The sequence below is a fragment of the Protopterus annectens genome, chromosome 5.part1 (assembly GCF_019279795.1).
Source record: "Protopterus annectens isolate FY-2018-M chromosome 5.part1, PAN1.0, whole genome shotgun sequence".
Lineage (NCBI taxonomy): Eukaryota > Metazoa > Chordata > Ceratodontiformes > Protopteridae > Protopterus > Protopterus annectens.
The window spans coordinates 420,086,262-420,100,830 of NC_056736.1; the positions used below are offsets into that span (position 1 = coordinate 420,086,262).

A 14,569-nucleotide genomic window follows, 5' to 3' on the forward strand; every position below is an offset into this window, starting at 1 on the left:
CTGTTCATAGTGTAGGTGTATTGTAAAGTTGCCAACTGAAATGTGGTACTTGGCCAGAAAGAGTCCATTTGTTTGTGTATGTGTGTGTGTGTGTATGGGTGGGGTGGTGGTGGTGGGGGGGGGTAGCAAGGACTGATTATTATATAAAACTTCCGTATCATACAAGTCTTTCGTGAGTTGTGTGATGATATTTCTAAACGCCCTCATAATTTCAAATTCTGATTTGGAGCATGCTCACTGCAGTAGCATTGTTTCATATATATTAAGTTTTCAGCCAGTCAAAATTCAGGAGTTAAATTCATATCATTATTCTTCATTGCTGATATAAAACTTTTATCACTATAGATTGCCTCCAGAGGAGATTGAATATGCATCCAGTTACTGTGAATTGAGGGACAGTTCAGTCATTTAACACTACGTGCTTTCAGCATTTGAGTTCATTAGGTCTTTCTTAAGACCACATTGCACATTGTTGTGTGAACATAGTATGTACTGTCAGTTCAGTTCCTGCATATTTAGCAATGGAACTTGCTTACCTGACAGTGGGAGTTGGAAGCAGTGTAATTTCATGATGTTGCACTCATTTTAGTCTCTCAAGGTCCAAACAGCATAAGTAACTTCACTTTTGGTGACATATATTTTCCTGATGCAGTGCTTGCCATTTTCTCTGGGCAGCTGATATGCTATGGATTGCTACATTACACTGAATTATATCCAAAGGTTGGTTACCAGATGATCACCTTTGCTAGTGCATTATGTCCCCCATCTACCTTTGCCTCAAGTGCAGGTTAAAAAATAAAACTTGTTAAACTATGCAATACAGCTGTGCTTCTGAATGAAATAGCTGTCTATGTGCTGACTAAATTCCACATATTTTAGAACATGTATGTTATAATATATGCACAAAAGTGCCACATTGAAACTGTCTCTTGTGATAAACTGTGGATAATGTAAAGACATGCATTTCATTGTCTGCACAAATTAACCATGAGCATCCACAAAGCTATGCCTGTCCTAAACATGGTAACATGATATGCTGTAATTTAGTACAGAACTTTGTTGCTGGAGTATTATGCTCCCTGACTTTAGCCAGGTTGTATAATTTTGCTAGTGTGTGCCATCTGCCCATAGTGAGTCTTTACATGAGTATTATACAGTTGATAGTTGATGCATGCATGCCACGGTATCCTACAACAGCAACCATACTCAGTATTGTTATCCCCCATACATAGTGCCATTTTATTTGTATTATATATTGTTACTGTTGCTACTGTGTTTTTTGTAGAGATGTCACTTGCCAAATGGTTTTAAAAAAACACCCATCTTGTGGACAGAAGATACCAGACTCAGACTTCCAGTCTGAGTGTGTCTGTTGCCTTGGTCCTGGGAACCTCAGCATTGAATGTGACCTTTGTGCTGGATCCCATCACAAAGTACTCATCGAGTGCACAATCAAAGGCCTGCTTCCATCTTACTCTACATCTTCTGGAGCTCCTCCCACCTCTAAAATTCAGAGAAACCCAAGGGGAGTTTTACTGGGAAGGCGAAGGATTTGAAAAGCATTCCCTCAATCGCTCTCCTCCTTGGTTCAGTGCCACCTGAAAAGATGTCAAAATCTTCAGATCCAAATCAATCAAAGTCCAAATCTCCACTCCATCAATCACCTAAGTCCTGTCCGGAGCCTATTCCCTCAAGCAGCCATTCACCCATTCATGCAGAAGTCTTCCTCCTTCAGGTTAGCTAGGAGCCTAACAGAAGCAGATGTGGACAGGATGATGAGAAAATTTCTCAGAACCCACATTCGATTGGAAGTAATTCTGGTCTCATCTTCCACTGGACCTGTGAGCCTACCTTCAGCACAGTCTAAACTTTTGAATCTTTGTCAGATCTGTCTTGTGGTTTTGGAGTCTTTGGACCTGAGAATTCTGAGTTTGTCTGTGTCAGATCCAAAGGTCTGGCCTTCATTGTCTCCAACGCCATCTCTGATCCAGATGACACAGATTCTGTCAGAGCCAAAGGATCATGGAGCTGTAGAATCGGTGCCAGATCTGGGTGGTTGATTTTGTCTCCAGTATTCTCAGAGCAATCCCTTCCCTTCAGGACCTCGACACTGGACAGCTTGGTTCCAACCACTGTATTGAGACAGGATAATAGAGATGCTCTGAGCCATCCTGGGCAAGTGGCTTCAGCTCCTACTAGGTCAGTTCTTATTTCCCAATGGCTTCTACTTTTGAAGTATGGAAGAGAGAGAGTGTTTTCCACCTCCATGGACAAGGCACCCTTGCCTTTTCAGATGTGCCCCTACACAACTGTCTGCTCTGGGTGCTGAGTTTGTTCATCTTGTTCCGTCAGGACAGCTAGCCCAATCAAACCTGGAGACAGTTCTCATCCAAGAATTTGCTCACACTTCTGAGTCCTACCAGGAGCATCCCACTGGAGTGCCCCCCTGGAAGCATACATGCAAAAAGGCACTTAGATTCCCTATAGGAATCTTTGACAGAAGACACCAACTTCAATGAGGTGGAGGGGTCCTCCAGATCATTCCTTGAGAATGTCAGTTTTGGTGAAATTTTCAGACTTTTAAGACAGAAAGGTGGCTGGTCTTCCAACCCACCCCCAATAGAAGTTAGTGTTTCGCAAGGCTTTCAGACCCAGATCAGCTGATTCTTGGATAGTCACCCAGATGGATGAGATGGTTGGCTTCATCTCCTGCCACATTTGGAAGGATCCTTATGTCATAGAGTCAATCCCCAGGCGGCCTGATAAGCACCCAGTTGTGTCAAAGGTTCGTGCAGATTGGAGCAAGGACTCCCCAGTGGATGCTATGGTGATAGCATTGGCCAACAGGAAAGAACTTGCTGGACAGATTTCTTTTGTCCATCCCCCAAACAGAGAGACCAGGGCATTGGACATATTTGGGATGCACGTTTATGCTTCTGTGACCTTCGACCTCAGGTTGCTGAACTGTTTGGCATATGTAAAGAGATTTCACAGGAACTTGAACAAGGAGTTTTCCAATGCCCTCTCAGTCTTCATGTCTGCAATTCTTCACAACTGGCCACCCTTCAATCCCTATCAGATGCCTTCATGAGGAGGGTGGCCTAATGGTTAAGGTGTTTACCTTACAAACACAAGGTACAGTGTTTGAGTCTCACAAGGGATAATTGGCTAGGCTTAAAATGGCTCAAAAGGGCAGTTAGCTTAGTACTAGTCTATGAACCTATTTCTCATGCCTCTGAGGGAGCTTCTAGAGCTGTGGGTTCAGGAATTACCAAACTCTCCCCAGAAGCAAACAGAATGGGAAGACATTGTCTGCCATAGGGATATGTTTCTCTACCCATCAGAAAACTTTTTCACATAACCAGAGAGGAAGTAGGGAGATGTGGTTACACAGGTCACAAGGGTCTTCCTAGGTCTCCTATGGAGACAGATCCCCTTGTGGCAGAGGGGAGGGACTCTAACAACAGACATTGCCCATGTGTCAGAGGTGGCCCACAACAGCAGGACTTTTAGGGATCCTTTCAGTGCTCCTGAAAGGTTGCCTGACTGCTGCACTCTGAAACCAGATTGGACAGCCAAAAAGGAACTTTCTCAGCGTTAATATAACAGACTGAACCAAAAATAAAACGCTGAACCCCTGTGTCTTGAAACGCTCAAAAAACAAGGCAAGGAAGCGAAGTATAAAACTTTTAATAATCCAATGTAATCCAAAGTTAAGCGCTTTCACTCGCTCGTTGCGAGCTTCATCAGAACTGAAAAAACATATACACAACTTCTAATTTAAATAGCTTTTTTGGCGCCAAAAAATTTAAAAGGCAACGTATCTTAAAACAGCATGATTTAAAGTAACAGTACTATTTAAAACGTTACATACACAATTATCGTGAGTATTATACAATACCCAAAAATAATTAACTAATAACAGGATAGAATAAAATCCTATGTAATAATCATCTAATATCTAGTAATGCCTATAAAAAGCAATATGTTGTATTTAAAAATATTAAAAAAATATATATTAAAGCATAAATTTGATACTAATACAATCATTTATTCCTGGTTCATTAAAAGCATCTGTAAATAGTTGCCACCAGGTTTCTTTGTATGGCAATAGACTTTTAGGGTCGCCCCCTCTAGGATCTAAAATAATACTGTCAATAATGCCGAATTTAAAATTGTGGCCATTGCCATATGTTTTAATATGTATGTAAAGCACATTCTTGTCATCTTTGGTCCTAATACTATATAAATGTGCATAAATTCGCTTGTTAAATTTCCGTTCTGTTTTTCCAATATAGAACCCTGAACACGCTTCACATTTAGCCAAATATATCACCCATCTGGTATTACAATTCCCTTGTTTAAATCTAATAATAGTCTTATTTAAATTTTCCAAAGTTATATTTTCTTCCTCCAGAATTGCGTAACATTGATTACACCTACCGCACTTAGTGGTGTGTCTATTACTTAATAATTTGTGATCAGTTTGTCTTTCCAATAACTTTTTAATATTCTGCCCCATCTTATTGACAAATATCGGCTGAGTGCCCAAGATTTTAACAAGATTCTGATCTGCCTGAATAATATTCCAACTACTAGTCATAATCTTTTTGATCTTACCTACATATGGACCAAACTCTAATATACATGCTCTTCCAAAATCAATATTTGGTGAGCTGTGGTTATGTGTGTTCTGTACCAAATCAATCTTGTTAGCATGATAATAATAATCACCTAACAAAAATGTATATTTCTTACCCCATTCTTTGACAATATTTGTTGTTATACGTGTCATACTCCTGATGTCATATCCCCTTTCACTGAATAGGGTGGTGATGAATGATACCTCTTCTAACATCTCAGTGTATGTAGAGGTCATCCTGATGGCTCGAATTATCTGACCTCTAAAAATGTTGTTAAATAATTTCCTAGGGTGATTGCTTGAAAATTCTAAATAGCTGTTAGAGAAGGTATTTTTCTTGTATATAACTTAGATTTAAAGTATCCTTCCCCTTTAGAAATATAAGTGTCAAGATAAGGAAGACCATCTTTATTACAAGTGTAAGTGAATTTGAGATAATCACTACTCGCATTTAAAAACAACAAAAATTCATCGAGTAGCTCCCTGTCACCATCCCATAATATATATATATATATATACATATATGTCATCCAGGTATCTTGAATAATATTTAATATTCTTGAAGTATTTGCTAGTAAATAATTTCGATTCTTGGGCACTCAGACGATATTTGTCTATAAGATGGGGCAGAATATTAAAAAGTTATTGGAAAGACAAATTGATCACAAATGATTAAGTAATAGACATACCACTAAGTGCGGTAGGTGTAATCAATGTTACGCAATTCTGGAGGAAGAAAATATAACTTTGGAAAATTTAAATAAGACTATTATTAGATTTAAACAAGGGAATTGTAATACCAGATGGGTGATATATTTGTCTAAATGTGAAGCGTGTTCAGGGTTCTATATTGGAAAAACAGAACGGAAATTTAATAAGCAAATTTATGCACATTTATATAGTATTAGGACCAAAGATGACAAGAATGTGCTTTACAGACATATTAAAACATACGGTGATGGCCACAATTTTAAATTCGGCATTATTGACAGTATTATTTTAGATCCTAGAGGGGGCGACCCTAAAAGTCTATTGTCATACAAAGAAACCTGGTGGCAACTATTTACAGATGCTTCTAACGAACCAGGAATAAATTATTGTATTAGTATCAAATTTATGCTTTAAAATATATTTTTTAATATTTTTAAATACAACATATTGTTTTTTATAGGCATTATTACATAGGATTTTATTCTATCCTGTTATTAGTTAATTATTTTGGGGTATTATATAATACTCACAATAATTGTGTATGTAACATTTTAAATAGTACTGTTACTTTAAATCATGTTGTTTTAAGATACATTGCCTTTTAAATTTTTTGATTCCAAAAAGCTATTTAAATTAGAAGTTGTGTATATGTTTTTTCAGTTCTGATGAAGCTCGCAACGAGTGAGTGAAAGCGCTTAACTTTGGATTACATTGGATTATTAAAAGTTTTATACTTCGCTTCCTTGCCTTGTTTTTTGAGCGTTTCAAGACACAGGGGTTCAGCGTTTTGTTTTTAGTTCAGTGAAACCAGATTGGGGATGCTTATCCCTGCATGCAGAAGTCTGGACAACCATCACCAAAGATACCTGGGTGCAGAGTATAATATCAAGAGGTTATTACATTCAATCTCCCAACTAGCCCAGAAGGATTCCAGATGTTCCACTCAGACAGAGTAAAGCTGCAACTATAGAAACAGAAAAACTGCTGGTAAAAAGTAATCAATGTGCTCCCCCCAGACGAAAAAGGATTCAGAAATTACTCGAGATTATTTTTGGTACCAAAGAAAAATGGGGATCTGAGACCAATTTTGAATCCCAGCAATTTGAATCAGTTTAACAAACACTCGAAGTTCCAGATGGTCATGTTTCAGTCCATTCTGCTGGCATTGTGCATGGACAATTGGATGTCCTCAGTAGATCTCTGGGATGCATGCTGTCACATCAAATTAGACAGACCCTCCAAGAGATACCTATGCTTCAGGCTGGGAGCCAGTCACTACCTTTCCAGGGCCAGGCTCTTTGGTCTCACCACAGCCCCCAGGGTGCTCAACAAGTGCATGGCAGTGGTTGCACTAGGATTTTGGGAGTTTCTATATCTTGACAACTGGCTCCTCTCTGCTCCCACCAAGCCTTAATGATTCAAGCCATGGAATGATAGCTGCAACTATGCCTTCAACTGGGCATCACAACAGATGGTGCCAAGTCTCATTTCTCCCTCTCTCAAATCCTGGAATTCATTGGTGCTTGTCCGGATATGGTGGTACACATCACAAACTTAACACAGACAAGGTTAAACACATTGAAAAGCCAAGCATTACACATTCTCTCTTTTCCTTCCTGTCCAGCCAGGTTAGTCTTACAACTTCTTGGATCTATAGCAGCTTCCATAACTCTAGTATATTTAGTAAGGTTTTACATGAGGGTACTGCAGTGGATGCTTGCAGTGCAGTTGTCAGTATGGTGATATCCCTTGAGTCCACCAATTTGGCTTACAAGGGTTTGCAGAGAACATGTATTCTGGTGGATAAATGCAAAAGACTTTTCTCAGGACTGCCCTTCTATCCTTCCTGTACCCAAAGCCACAGTGACTATGGGCACCCCTGCAACTTGGAGTGAATTATTGGGGAAGGACATTCCAAGGCAGTTGGTCTCACTTGGAGCTCAATGTTCACATCAATATCTTGGAAATAAGAATAGTCCCATTAGGGTTTCGGGCATTTCAAGATGTTTTCCCTCTAGGAATGGTTGCTGCTCAGAAGGACATGTCAGTTATTTGGTACATCAGCAAAAAGGGGGAACTCTATCCTACCCCTTGTATCAAGAAGCATGGATAGTGTGGCAGTGGGCGATCTCTTCTGGAAACTTTTTGAATGCACATTCCAGGGAACTCCAACGTGCAAGCAGACAGACTCAAACAGGTCCACCTTACTCCCTCACAAGTTGTCTCTCAACTCATTAGTGATGGAAGGAATATTTTGCCAGTCAGGCTAACTGTCCTACAACCTCTTTACTTTTCCCCACAGTTTCAAGTGTAGCAGGTACTTTGCTTTGATCCCTCCAGAGAAACAGTCACTGAGAAACTCTGATTCATGAATGGCCCCTCAGTCTCCTCTGTGCCTCCCGCCACCCCTTTCATTCCCAAATTTCTTCAGACAGCATCTCAGCCAAAGAACAAATTAATCCTCACTGCCCCATTCTAGCCATGACAAATGTGCTTTCCCTTCCTGTGGCCTCATCTGGTACACCCTGTCTGGGTGTTGGATCCTTCTCATGACCATCTATCCCATCTGTCAGGGATATCTCACTCATATATTCAGACCCTCAAGTTGACTCATGGTTTCTCCACTTCAAATGATGGCTAGGCTGTCCAGTCTTTCTTCCTCAGTGTGTCATGCCCTTACAAGATTGTACTAGGAAGATTCATAAGAGCTGTGATGTCCCCAGACTGGGACAGTAATCAAGGAGTCTGAATCCTCACCACTGACAACTGGATAGGGATGTACACTTGGAATACAAATGGATACACTCAGTATTTTCAGATGCAGACCTCTCTGCATCAAGCATCATTTCCCTTAAGAGCACACAAGGAACACACTCAGACCAGGGTCTGGGTTTTTATATCTATCTCCCTCCAGGTCCCCCACAAAAACTACCCACTGGTACAGCTGTAGAGTTAGATCCCCAGCTGAGTGCCCAAGCCAAGTCCCCTAACACTCTGTGAAACCAGTGTTTCTTGTCCCTGCTCCAAGTAACTGAGACACACACACACACACACACACACACACACACACACACACACACACACACACACACACACACACACTGTGAGGTTTGATTTTACACACAAGCACACACACACACACACACACACACACACACACACACACACACACACACACACACACACACACACACACACATACATACACAAACACACACACACCTAGGAAGACACTGCACATTCAGCTACTGTAAAGACCCTTAACAAAGGGGTGTCCAATTGTACTATGTAATAGTAATACTTATACAAATGGTAGTAGTTGACCAAGACAGCTAGGCCTTCAGGAGTGACTTACACAGTGGCACCAAATAGATATAAGCATTCTCAAAGGTTAAATACTTTCTAAATGGACCAGCCACAATAAGAGTTTTAAATATATTTAATAATAGATAATAAAACAGCATGAAAATACTGAATATATGCTTACAGTAAACCAAAGAGTTAAAATCACGGGAAATATTGAAAATAACATTGATGGACAGACTCGGACAAATAAAGAAAAACAATATCTAAACTAAGCTTCAATATATTTTCCTGACTGAATCTAGGAGAATTACTATTCCCTACTTACTTAATAGAGCAAGAAAAACAATAGCTAAATTAAGTTTCACAGTATTTTCCTGACTGAATCTAGGAGAAGTACTATTCCTTACTTACTTAAGAGAGCATAGCAGATGATGTGATGAATGATCCTTCTTATCAGGCCCGAGACAGAATACTCAGTTCTGAGAGATTTCTCTTTGTAATATCTAAAATTTCCAAGATGTCTGGCAGAATGACCTCATCTAGTCACCTAACTCTAGGTTCTCACACTGTTCACCTTTGAAGCTTGAGACAGAATGTTACCATAGATGTGATAAGATACATATCTACAGTTTTGCTAATGTATATGGCAGTGCCTGGGGCTTCCTGTCTTTTTACTGAGCTTATGACAAAGGCTTCTTCCAGACATGCCATCTCTGGTCCTATTCAGAGCTGTAAAATAAGCACTCCCATGGCCCAACAGGTGGTCCAATTAACAGCATTTTTCTTAAAGTAAGAAGTAAGCTAGCTGTTTAACCCCTTCTCTTCCAGTGTCATTTGCTAATATTTATACATACAGTCTCACGCGTATATTCCTTCTCTGTCAAGCAGGACCCACTGTTGATACATTTTTTTAACACTAGCAACTTTACTAACACATTTTGATTTTCAAATGCCATACAGTTCTAATACATTTGTAATACAAGCATCTTGTATAAATCGGTTTGATATTCAGGGACATATCATTCTTTACAGATCTCCAGCTGGCTATGCTGGCACTAGCTCATATCATCACAGGAGCAAATGGAAAAAATTTTCTGTCTGGTCTTTCCAAAGACAGTTGGACCTGTTTTCAGAAGCTGTTTCAACTATCCTTGATTTTCTTGCCTCCATTTTCAGTAATGGAGCTTGTTATTCCACAGTTAAGATCCAACTTGCTGCCATTTCCAATTTTCACATAGGTGAAAACCATTCTTCCTTAGCATCATTGAGACTATAGAACCAAAAGCACAGTGAAGGAAGCCAAACAGCTAAAAGAACAAACAGCTTTATTCACAAAATTCACATTGAGTGCTTTCTTCCCCTAAAATTACAAGGGACTTCTTCAGAACAAAATCCTAAAACCCCAACCCAGCCTTATATAATGAACAATAAACATTAATTATACAATTGAATAACTGATAAATTAAAACCCATAAGGAATAAATACATCAAAGAAAATACTTCAGAAAGAATTATTAAGTTTATTAAGTTTAAAAGCACCATTTAAAAACAAATTTAAACCTACAAACATCAAATGCATGAATCACTAACTGATAAGTGTGTACAAATCGTATGCTTATAAAAAATATACTTCATAACTATGCCATGCTTTTTTAACCTAAAACATTTTTTAACTTTAAAATGCTGGATATACTAATAGCTTCATTAATCCCTGGGTACATAGTGGCATCAAGTCTCAACTTTCGTCTTAATTCAATAACATCTAAATGTACATCCAGGCATTTACCCTGTGGGTCTTTTTGTAGGTGTCGGATTACCAAAAATTTAAAAGTATGATCCCTACATTCATTCAAATGTCTGGCTAGTGCATTGGTCTGCCTACTATGCCGGATATTTAATAGGTGCTCACTAATCCGATTTTTAAAAACACCTACTAGATTTGCCTATATAAAATATAGGACAATCCAGGCATTTTGCAACATATGCAGTGTTCTGCATGTTACAGTTATAGTGGCCATTAATCATTATAGTTCTTCCATTAAGGACAAAACTATCTCCTGTTTCCAAAATGCGTGGACAAAAGCTACACCTATTACATTTAAAATTTCCTTTACTTCAAATGCCATACAGTTCTAATACATTTGTAACACAAGCATCTTATATAAATCAGTTTAATATTCAAGAGACATATCATTCTTTACAGAACTACAGCTGGCTATGCTGGCACTTACTCATATCATCACAGGAGCAAATGGAAAAGATTTTCTGTCTGGTCTCTCCAAAGATAGTTGGACCTGTTTTCAGAAGCTATTTCAACTATCCTTGATTTTCTTGCCTCCATTTTCAATAATTAATGGAGCTTGTTATTTCACAGTTAAGATCCAACTTGCTGCCATTTCTAATTTTCATATAGGTGAAAACCATTCTTCCTTGGCATCACTGAGGTTATGTAAGGCCTTTCTCAAAGGTACCTTTTTACTTTGACCACCTGTTAAGAATCCCACACCCCCATAGGATTTAACAGTACTTTTGCAAGCTTTGATGCAGTTTCCCCTTGAGCCCTCTATCAAGGTGGACTTAAGTGTTTGTCTTAAAAAAACATTTTTCTGGTTGCAGTTACATCAACTAGATGAGTGTCAGAATCCAAGGCACTCTCTTCCTAACCACCATATCTTATTTTTCATAAGGATAGAATGTCCCTCCAGACTTACCCTTCTTTCTTACCTAAGATGACATCAGAAACAGCTATCAATTAGTCCGTCAAACTGCACATCTTCTTCCCAAGTTTTTCCAACAAAAGGGAATACATGCTGCACCTGTTGATTGCACACAGGGAAAGTAGAGCCACAGAACTAAAGATTTCAGAAAACCAGACCAGTTACTTGTTTGTTTCTCCAAGGCTAAACTGAGCAAGTTGGTATCAAAAGTAACTTTAGTCAATCGGCTCACTGATTGCATTTCATTTGTTTACATAAAGAGAGGATTAACATTACCTAAACCTCTTAGAACTCATTCCACAACGTCTATGGCCAAAGTATCTGCCTTCTAGTCCTGAGCTTCCATAGCTGATATTTGTGCAGCTGCCACTTAGTCCAGTGCTAATACCTGTATCACTCATTGCAAATTGGACATTTTATGTAGGGATAGGCTAGAGTTTGGCTCTGCTATACTCTGGAATATCCTTCCTTGAAGACCACATTGGGTTTCTTCAGCTGGGGACTTTGTCCTGTTGGTTAAGGAACAGACGAAAAACATATCAGATACAAAAGTTATGTACTCACCATAATGATGCATCTGTGTTGTCTCATTTCATCCTTCCTCAACTTCCAACCCTACAGCCCCCTTCCTGCTTTAGAAGATTTAGGTTTGGGTTCCTAATAGGTCTGCAGGAGTGATTTCTGTATGCCTTCCTGAGTGAGCACCAGCCTTTCTTTCTCCTTGGTCTATTCTAGCTGTAATATGGCCTATTTAGGGTGTCTGTTCCTGGGCACCCTTGTTGTTGTTCTGGATAACAGGGCAACTAGAGGGCAAACTAAATTTGAGGTAATCTAGTCTCAGGAGACTAGCGAAGTGGCCAAAGTCGGATCCAAGACCCATTAGTTGAGGAAGGATGAAAAGAGACAACACAGATGTATCATTATGGTGACTACATAACTTTTGTTTTTACACTGTGTGAGAAATTTCTGTTTCATCACATTTGTGCAGTCTTTTGATTCATGGTGTTTTGGGGGGTACAGCAACCAGAGTGGGACATTTGCTACCTGTATATTTTTGAGGTTTTGTGTGTGTGTGTGTGTGTGTGTGTGTGTGTGTGTGTGTGTGTGTGTGTGTGTGTATGTGTAATAATTTCCTGATGATAATAATCACCCGGGATTTTCTTTTGTATGTAGTCTCTTGCTAGTTAGACAGTGATGTGTGCCACCAACTGTGCATTTAGTGATGACACATACTATAACTAAGTCAGGATATACCTTGAAAGGCTAGCTGTAAGCATATAATTAAAGTAATCATGATAATTTTTACATTTAAAGTGAGGTAGAAAAAATGTGTGGCAACTTTTCTTTTGTGTTAACTTTTTTCTCCAGAGATATGGCAAATCAGTTGGCATTATACTTCTACACAATCTTGGTTCCCTGGCTCATTTCTGAGCAGGTACATTATGCGTAGAGTTTGCAGTGTCTTCCAATTATTCTTGTGAGGTTCTGGCAGCATGTTCATTTCCTCCAATGTTCTAAATATATGACAGCAAGTAATTTGACAGTGATAAACTGGTCCTAGGTATGACTGTGAATGTGTGGGTATCCCTTCTCTCTGATGCAGTGACGTCTCTTCCTGGACTTGTTCCTGCCCTGTGCCTATCACTTGCCAGGATAGGTGCTGCCCCTGCCCCTTTCTCAATAATGAGTCAGATGTCATGTTATAAAATAATGAATGGAGTGTGTGCCTGCTCCAACAGTTTGCATAAAATATATTGATTATGGCAGCAAAAAGCTAGAATGCATTTCCCCAAAAATATCTTAATGATCTAAAAAAATCTAACAAGAAAAGTTACATAACAGAGCTGGACATATGTCAATGTTAACATTACGGTAATTATCAGAGCTCTTTTTATTTTTTGAGTCGTACATTTCTTACTTGGGGTACAGATTCATTGTATATACTGCAATAAAATGCTGAGAATATGCTCATTAATATAGTTAACTTCAGATCAGGTTTCTTATTTGCACAGACAGCACTAGGTTAATATTAAATGTGGTATGATACTAGCTCACACATGTAACTTTGACTAGATGGATAAAAACATTTATTTACTATATCTAGCAGGAAACAATTTTCACTTGTTGTTCTATACCAACAGGAAACAGTCTGAGAACTGATATAACTTCAGCCAGGGGTTCTCAAATCAATCATTTTTTTTAAATCTCACCACTGCTCAGCTAAAATATATTGCTATACTAAAACATTACATCACAGGAAAAAAGTTATTAAAATGAAATCAAGTACTGGAATCATGCCATTTTGCACTCTACATCTTATGTTTTGTGCAGGTGCAGTTTATTAGTTTAGTTCAGTAAAACTGTTATATTTTCTTCTCTGGGGAAATGTATGTTGGTGTTTTGGCCAAAAAAGTTAACTATTTAACACAAACTCATATTCTTTTGGTATTATTCCTTGGAAACTATCTGTGATGTTAAATGCTGTTTAACAATAAATTGTATAGTTTTTCAGTTTATTTTTTATAGTTGTATTTTAGGTGAAACCTTGTTTCTGAGTAATAAGTCATGTTTCAGTACAGACAATCCTGAGAGAACAACACAAGAAGTAACATGGCATTTAAGTTTGCAGTGCAATTATCTCATCACTTACCACTTATTGTTATATGTAAGTGTTCCATCATAGCTATTGCATACAGTAAAGGGTGCTAAATTGGGAAGATGTCACAATTTGAGCAGTTAACTGCTCATAGTATATAATTACTGTCTGTAATTAAGATTAGAAAAGAAAAAAAGACTGGTGACAAGTTGGTATAGACTGGCTGTCAGATTATGCCATAATCTCATGCATTGTAGTGCATATAAACCTCTTGAATCATTAAATTTGTCCTGCACAGTTTTCTTTTCCTGTTTGACATTTAGAATTATTTTCTATACAGTTAGCCCAGGGTCTGCAATTCCTTGTAGGTAAATACTAGGCTGTCAATCTGCAAACTATTAGAAGCCTAGCCAATATTCAGAGTTCAGAATCAAACCCTGTGCCTTGCATCTGGGAGTTCATGACTTTAACCGTTATGCCAACCCTCCAGTCTATATCACTTTTAAAGGCCCTTTCTTTTTTGTTAATGCATGCTCTTGTCTTTCAATGTTGTTTTATGCCAACAATCCCTCTTTGCCTTCCTTTTTCTTTTAAGGC

At 38.6% G+C, this 14,569-nt stretch overlaps 1 protein-coding gene across 4 annotated transcripts in view; it reads left to right on the plus strand.

Annotated features, from left to right (window-relative positions):
* The window catches only part of PIR (pirin), a 723,908-nt gene that overhangs the window by 705,193 nt on the left and 4,146 nt on the right, over nucleotides 1-14,569 (plus strand). The gene's annotated exons all lie outside the window — the stretch shown is intronic.